The sequence below is a fragment of the Nycticebus coucang genome, chromosome 4, assembly GCF_027406575.1.
Source record: "Nycticebus coucang isolate mNycCou1 chromosome 4, mNycCou1.pri, whole genome shotgun sequence".
Classification (NCBI taxonomy): Eukaryota; Metazoa; Chordata; class Mammalia; order Primates; family Lorisidae; genus Nycticebus; species Nycticebus coucang.
This window is the reverse complement of record NC_069783.1, coordinates 94,887,623-94,896,253: the sequence shown is the minus strand read 5'-3', so window position 1 is coordinate 94,896,253 and position 8,631 is coordinate 94,887,623. Positions and strand designations below refer to the sequence as shown.

At 44.7% G+C, this 8,631-nt stretch overlaps 1 long non-coding RNA gene across 1 annotated transcript; it reads right to left on the bottom strand.

The window, feature by feature from the left end:
• Window positions 1–4,320: 4,320 nt before the first annotated feature.
• LOC128584173 (uncharacterized) lies at window positions 4,321–7,771 on the bottom strand. The gene is made up of 3 exons (XR_008379644.1): window positions 5,396–7,771; window positions 5,157–5,269; window positions 4,321–4,579 (listed from the first exon to the last, which is right to left on the bottom strand). It is a non-coding gene; the product is annotated as an uncharacterized LOC128584173 (long non-coding RNA).
• Between the last annotated feature and the right edge of the window lie 860 nt (window positions 7,772–8,631).

Genomic DNA, 8,631 nt, shown 5'->3' with positions numbered 1-8,631 from the left:
CTTAATAATATAAGAGACAGAGTTGAACAGAAATTTAGAGGGCCCATTCTCCAGCTATCCCTAGTTGTCTGACACCTGGCTCTGGGTAACTAGGGGAATAGTTGCCCCAGAGCAGAGGTAGCTGGGAGCTTACAGTCTGGGTTGGTTAGTTTGCATTGGAAACGCACACCCATAAGCAGTTTGTCTGCTATCCCCAGAGATGCAAGTCCTGGAAGGGGCAGACTCTCCAGAGTCAGCAAGATTCCAAGATGATAAAGCACCTGAAATATGGAGTAAAAAGAAATGATTTAATACACTTGGTATCTGACAGGCATTTAAATGTTGAAGGAATCAATGAATGAATAAATGTTTGTAAATAAATCAATGAATGAATAAATGTTTGTAGACCTATTTGAGAAGGGATAGTGGAAGAACAGGCCCACTATGAAGACTTGCAGAAGGCACTTGGAACAGAGGCCAGCAGAAGGGGCTCTGAACTCCAGAGGGATCAACAAAGAATGACCCTGAGCATAGGGCTTGAGTTGTGGCCCTAAAAGATTTCATGTCCACATGCTACCCCAGGGCCTGTGCAGGTGTACTTATTTGGGGGGAAAAGTCTTAACAGAGATAATTAAGTTAGGGATGTAAGAAGATAACATCCTAGATTAGGGCAGATCCTAAATCCAATGCCAAGTGTCTTTATAAGGGAAGAGAAAAGAAAGAAGGCTGTGGGAAGATGGAGGCATGGATTGGCGTGATGTTGCCATAAGCCAAGAGGAGCACCTGGAGCTACAAGAGGCAAAGAAGGGGTCTCCCCTAGATTCTTCAGATGATGGCCCTGCCAGCACCTTGATTTTAGATCCCTGAACTATAAGAGAGTAAGTCTTTGGTGGTTTAAGGAATAACGTTTTGTTAATTTGTTATGGCAATCCTCAAAAAATTAATACAGGGTGGAAATATCAAGGTAAAGAAAGCAATTAGGCTGTAAACAAAAAACCTGTGCTTTGCTTTAGTCATGCTGACAGTAGCTATGTGGCCTTCGGCAAGTCACTTGGCTTTTCTGAGCTGGTGTCTTCAGCAGCCCACAAGAACCCTGGGCTGAATGATTAATCAAGGTTCTAAGGGGTCCCTTCATAGCTCCATCCTGGCCAGACACGGACCCTTGATCATGTTGAGGGCTGCAGCTGCCCTGGGCAGTGAGTGGAGGTGTGGCTTCTCCTGGGAAAGTGACTGCCAGCTCTAAGCTGGTGGGATTCTCCATCTAGTGACTGAAATTGAGCCTTGAACTCAAACTTCTTAGAAGGGACACTTGGGTAGTGTGACCTCATAAAGCTCCTTTTCATGGGAAATCAGGCTAAAAGTAGTCCATTGCTATGTGTAAGAAGGACCCATCCTCGCAGTGTAGAAAGTGTCAACTATAGCCTAGTTTCATCTTTGAACTCATTGGCACTGCTGGCACATTGCTGGACATCACTACATAAAATATAAATGAGGTGATATCTGGAAAGGCAAAGTCTGTCTCCACCTCCCCATCAACAGGCTTAGCAAAGGAGCTTTTAGCTCAAACAGTATTCCTTAGAAACAGGGACACTTTCAGCCTGCCCCACCCCACTGACCCCCTAAATCACCATCGCCCTGGCTAGCATGTGGGGGGGTCCCTGTGCCAAAGGTACTGACCCCCCCCCATTGAGGTTGGATTTATCATGACAGGTTTACCAAAGCGAATTATGGGGCTCAATTTAGAGTAGAAACCTACCTCCCTTGGTCAACTCCCAAATCTGAGATTGTTTCTGAAGATTGGTATTAGCATTATCTCCCACAAACACCATGCTGTGCTACCCCCATCAAGGAGGCTGAGAAAGCTGCTGTTCTAGTATGACTAGAGGTAAAATAGTAAGGGAGGTAAAGGTCTAAATAAGGGCAATATATTCTATGATTTCTTTCTCTAAAACGTGCTGCTCTTTTTGGAAATTAAAGCCTGCATTCCTGCCTGAGACCAGTAATCAAAGGAGCAGAAAAATGGTCTCCATTCTTTGTTTTCTAGTATTTTAAATCATAGGAGATAGCTCGACAGAATTGTACAGAGGTCACACATCCTCTTTATGGGAGATAAGGTCTACCAAAACCACCAGCTACAGTTAAACAACAGTGGCCCAAGGACATGACATGTGACACTGGTCACAGAGACCCAAGTCCAACCTCTGAAACCTCTCCCTTTATTAAGCCCTGTATTTCTGCTTAAAGGCAGGATGGTGGTCTTTTGAGATGCTACTTTGTGGCAAATTAATTTGGCAGCATTTAATGAACTTCTCTTTCCTTAAACCACTTGTCCTTGTTCTTTATTCTTACTGATTCAGCCCCAGGATAAGAACCAAGTACCTGGGAAGCATCAGGAGGTCAAGCCCACCCTGTTTTCTACCAACTGCTGGGCAATGGGCCAGCAGCTTGCTTCCTCCACCTGCAATCTGCACTCAGGAAAATACCAGGCAAAATTAAGTTTGCTCATCTCTGTAGGAAAGTAAAGTTTCAGACTTAATGCAAAATTCTTTTAAAAAATCCTAATTCTAACTATCATTTTAAAAGGAGCATTTTTAAATTTGATGAGGAGCTCAAGAAGCTAAAAGAAGAAATATTTAGTGGCATTTAAGCTCACGGTATATGTCATTAGGGGGCCCTCCTTGCATTGCATAAACATCTTCTGCCTTATCATCTGCTGCATAGGACCATCTTGAGAGGGCTAATGTCAAGTGCAAATACAAATATTCATAGAAAAGGGGCCTTATAAGGCCTGAGCCTCATGGTTTTTTGGAGAGGCTGGAGTTATTATACCTTAACTTAGTGCTATCAGCAATAAAGAAACAGCTTTGTGTAATGAAAATCATCTTTTAAGTATAATTAAAGCCAACATTTATGGAGTGTTTATTATACACCACCATGCCAAGCCCTTCACATGGACCATCTCCTTAGTCCTCACAAAACCTATGTGAAGAAGGTACTAGTACTACCAACCTCATTTTACCACAATGGAAACAGAGGCACAGGGATGGGAATTGACCTACCCAAGGTTACCCAGCTAAAAGCAGAGGACACAGGATTTGAAGCCAACCAGCCTATCCCAGTCCCATATTCTCTCTCAATAATTACAAACCAACATCAAAGATGGTAAATATTTAAAAATATATTCTATTATTAAACACCTCCCCTCAAAGACTTTCCAATAAGAAATGAAAATGGCATGTCAGTATGAGTAGAAAAAGCAGTTTTTTTCTCCGCACTCACACCACATTGTGTGTGTGGTTTTTCCCCAAGCAAGTGATCAGCTCTGCAGCGGACATCAGCAGGGTGTCCAATGCTGATCATAAGCTTTAGATTATTTTTTCCATGCTTCTCATTGACCAGCTATGAATCAAAATTGAACTAATTTGTTACAGCAGCTTGTAGAACTCAGAAAAACACTTACCTTTACTGGTTTATTGTAAAAGATATTACAAAGAATACAAATGAAGAGATCCCCAGAGCAAGGGGTGTGGGAGGAGCCACGGAGCTTCTAGGGCACCACCCTCCTGGAAGCACTATATATTCTGTTACCTGGGAGCTCTTAGCACCCTGTCCTTGTGGCTTTTTTTGGAAGCTCTATTGCATGGTGTCAGCCTTAAATAGTGACATTCATAAAATATGATTAAGTATAGGGTTTTGAATTCAAAGCTTGAGAATGGCCACCCATTAATGCTGACTCCAAATGAATGGAATCAGCACTTTGAAGTGGAAAGGTTTGGGGAAGCTGAAACAGGATTTGAACATTTTCCATACGAGGTTGGTACATAGTTACAACGGTTTGATTGTTTATAGGCTGTGTTCTCTTTCAAGAAGGGTATTTAATATTCCACATGGAGAATGTAATAGTCGTAGGGTCTTTTGCACCATCTGGTCTGAGTCAGTGCAATACAGGAAAAAGTTAACCCATAACAAAAAGCCAATAATTAAGAGGGGAGGGGTCTTATATCTGGCACCACTCATTCTTAGTCATTTTATAGAACAAAAACGAAGGAAGAGAATTAATCTATAATTGGAGAAGCAGAAATTGCAGCTACATGCTATGTGACTCAGACCATGCAATTGCATTTCATTCAAGGCTCAAATAACTTAAAGTTCCAACAGTTTTTAAGTTTGAATTAATAAATTTTATTTCAGCCATGACTGGTTAAATCATTGGCCATTGGTGATGGGCTTGACCGTCAGCCTTTCCTCCCTCCCCTGAGGTTGAGGTGTAAGGCTCAAAATCCCAACCTTCTAATCCCGCCTTGGTCTTTCTGGTGACCAGCCCCCATCCTAAAATACAGAGGTGCTGCCAGTCACCAGTCAACTCATTAGCATACAAAAGATGCTTATCACTTTGAAGATATGCCCGGAAATCAGAGGAGGCCCAAATACTTCTGTATATTTCACAGTATCACACGGTGCTACTTTATTTTTATACAACTAAATATTCTAGTGAACACAGAGCAAGATCTTTATTGTTTGCAGAAGGAAATTTGACATTTTTGTTCAAAACAATCACTGAATGGCCTCATCAGATCTGGCTTTCCTGTGCTATTGAATTCTGAAAAAGAAAAGAATAATATACGACTCAGGTTAAATCATTCTCAGAAGACAAGACAAGGCCATGGGCATGCTATTATATAATATATCTAACAATTACACCTCAACATGACATGTCATAAAAGCCCAGATCACTTTCTGGCAATCAGTACTTACAAGATTTGTTTTTGCAGTATCTAATTAGGCTATTAGATTGGTATAAGTGCTGTGGCCTCAGGGATCACCTTCCCCTTGTGTTTGCTGGGTGTTTTTTCCCTAGTGGTGGGACAGCTTTATTCAGCACCTTGGGATATAGGGGCCCTGACTGCTGCTACCCGCTGGCAGCACCCATGGGACTGGGACATGTCCCTGGGTCCATATCATCATGAAACATAGAGAGGAGTCTCAAAGCTGCCCTGGTGCATGGATTTCCTCTTCCATAGGCCCAAAGGCCAAGGAATCTCCCCAGACTTAAACTCTGGATCTCAGAGCATCATTGGGCTGGAGAGAACAGCTTTGCCTGGCTGAACTTAGAAAGGTTTCCACTATGGGAAGCCTGGTATCTTCCAGGGGCTCCTTGGTGTACCACCCAAGCATACAGTGCTGGGTTTTCCTTGTCAGAGGGGCCAGGAGAGAAGTCACAGAAGTGAAGGCTGCAGTGTTGCCCAGGACATCCTGCTTCTGCCATACAGGAGTGGGGGTCTCTGTGATGCTGTGGTCAGGAAAGAAGAAGAGGTCGGGTCCTTGGGGGTTCCACAGGGTCCCCTGGCTGCCTCTCACTCCCTCTAATCAGGCACATAATATTTGCTTGTGAAACAAAAGTTGCAATGAAGCTGACCTTGGACTATCTACTGAGCTGTGTCCTCAATGTTTCTTCCATTCCTTGGCTGAAAAAAAAAAAAGCAGTGGCTTACAGATACTGAGACGCAACTGTCTGGGGCCTGTATCTTAGTCCAGTTCCTGTATGTATTGAGTGCTAAGGCCTCTTTCTTTAACCAGGATTTCGCTCCTCCTCCTTGGGACCCACTTGGTGAGCCTTGCCCTATGCTAGTGCTAGTCCATAGGTGCTCTGGGGAAGTGCTCTAGGACTCCTGCTACTCCTGGGATCCAACATCATCTACCCCCCGCCCCATGCCCTCTACCCCTTAGCCTGTGCTGGTGTGATGAGAAGACCCACAGACCACCTGTCAGGATGTTCAGCCTGGAGACACCATAAGGACCTACTGCTTCTCAAAGTACTTTCCAGAGAGTAACAGGTCATGCAGACTAAACAGGGGTAATGTGATAGAAGTGGGGAAGGTATATGAAGAGTCTCCATTGTCAAATAAGTTTAGGAAACAAATGATTAAGGTGAGTGGAACAAGGTTGTTTCCACAGGACTTCTAGAGCCTGTGATGGGTGCAGGGATTTCCAATCTTATCTGATTTTATGGAGTACCTGTTAGCACCAGTGATTTACAGAATGCAATTTGGGGGCACAGATCCAGTCTGATTTACTCAGTTTTCTACACAAACACTGAGGCTCTCAGGGGTTGAGCACAGCTAGGGAATGGCAGAGCAAACACTAAAAGACGACTTCTGGCTCTGTGACCCTTGCGATCTCTGTGTTACCTAGGAAGGTGGGAGGGTGGTGCCTAGACTGCTCCTGCCAGTGTGTTTGGGAGCCATGTGGCCTATATGTTACTGCTCTAAAACTGCAGTCTCCAGCCCCCTGGCCATGGACTGGCACAGGTCCATGGCCCGTTAGGAACCAGGTTACACAGCAAAAGGTGAGCAGCAGAAGAGTGAAGCTTTATCTGTATTTACAGCCACTCCCCATCACTCACACCTCTACCTGAGTTCCGCCTCCTGTCAGATCAGTGCATCAGTGGCAGCCTTAACTTCTCATAGGCACATGAATGCTACTATAAACTGTGGATGGGACGGATCTAGGTTGCACGCTCCTTATGAGAATCTAATGCCTGATGATCCCAGGTGGAGATGCAATGCACTTAAATAACCCCCAAACCATCCCCCAACCCTGGTCTGCAGAAAAATTATCTTCCTTGAAACTGGTCCAAAAGGTTGGGGACTGCTGTTCTGAAACACAAACTCAGACCCTGGTCTGCCTCCATGTCTGTCCATCAGTAAGACTCCTTTCCCCCCAACTCTGCTGCACTCAGCCTCTGTCATGTTGGACCTTTCCTTTACAAGCTTGGAGGAAGAGATTTTGACTTTGAGACATGCCAGTGAAGGGTGAGAGTCCCCACAATTGTTCACCGGGCAGTGAACAATTCTGCCCATTCTGCAGTGACTTCATAATTGGGATGGTTGCAGTGAATCAGTCAGAAAACAGAGATGAGGAAACATGTTATACCCTGAAAAGGAAAAATGGTCGTCCCAAGGTGGCAGCTTGATCCTGCAACACAAAAACATAAACCATTATGCAATCATATTGCCTCGAAAATATCTGTGGGGATAGTTTTCAAAAGGGGTGGTCCCAGAGAAGCAGCATCAACACCACCTGGGAACTTGTTAGAGATACAAATCCTTGGCCCCAGTCCAGACCTACTGAACCTCTGAGGTGGGGCCCAGAAATCTGAAATTTAACCAGGTAACTCTGATGCACCCTCAAGTTTGAGAACTATTATTATATGGTATTTGTGAGCTGGCAGTGCTGGCCTGAGTTTGTGCAATGGCATGTGGGCCCCTGAGCCAGAGAAGCAAATTCTCAGAAGCAGATGGCCCCAGGAAACTCATTTACAAGACTGGAGATGAAATATTAAAGCCAGGGGCATTACCCCATGGTTCCTTTCTGCCCCAGGGAAACCTGAATTTAGAAGATGCTCAGCAGAAGATTCTCAGGGTCATGTGTGAGACCAGTTCTTCCCAGAAGTAGTCTGGAGGAGCTACAGGGTGGCCAGCTCCAAGTCCTGCCCTGCCCTTCTCACATGGAGCTTTCTTTAGGGTTGTGTTGTCCACGGGGCTCCCGTACCTTCTTGCTAAAGCCCGCTGCAGCAGCCCCCGACCCCTGCAAGGGAATGGGCATGGTTTAGTTCAGGTGTCCTCAAACTGCGGCCTGCGGGCCACATGAAGTGGTGTGAATTGTATTTGTTCCCGTTTTGTTTTTTACTTCAAAATAAGATATGTGCAGTGTGCACAGGAATTTGTTCATAGTTTTTTGTTTGTTTGTTTGTTTTTAACTATAGTCCGGCCCTCCAACGGTCTGAGGGACAGTGAATTGGCCCCCTGTTGAAAAAGTTTGAGGACGCCTAGTTTAGTTCAAGAGGAACCACACCTACAACCCTGCAGTTGGCCTTGGTGATCCTGCCCCTCCCTGCTTCCATCCTAAAGTAGTCAGAAGTCTACAGCACAAAAGCAGTTGGGGAGAATGGCTGACGGTGGCCAATCACAAGCTCCCAATGGGGAAGGCAGGTTTGCTTTCCTGGTTGAGTTACCACCTTGTGTCCAGCTCTGTTAAGTTTGCCTGCTGCTCCTAATGGCACCAACTTTGAAATGGATTGCTTCCGCATGTTCTTTGCATGTTCTTTGCCTGTGAATCTGGCATAAGAATAGAGTCAGACTGCACCTGGAAGCCTGCAGTCAGCAGGGGATCAGACAAACTGCTGCCTGTGAGTAGAAGGACCAGCCAGATACCCAGAGACTAGAAGTCTTGGGATTTTCCAAACTAAAACCTGGAAAGTCCTAGACAAACTGGGACTAGTTGGTCACCCTACCTGGGGATAGAACATCCAAAAGAAATATGTTTTTTCTTTTTTTGTCCTTACTACCATGCAATAAAACTTTCATCAACACTTTGAATAGACATTACTGAAACTAGTAATTTCTAAACTTAAAAATTAAAAAAAAAAAAAACTTTAAAAAGCTCTGAGAATAAGGCTGGGCACAGTGGCTCACACCTGTAATCCCAGCACTCTGGGAGGCTGAGGTGGGTGGATTGCCAGAATTTTGAGACCAGCCTGAGTAAAAGCAAGACCCCATCTTTTAAAACAGCCAGGCGTTGTGGCAGGCGCCTGTAGTCCCAGCTACTAGGGAGGCTGAGGCAAAAGAATCGCTTGAGCCCAAGAGTTTGAGG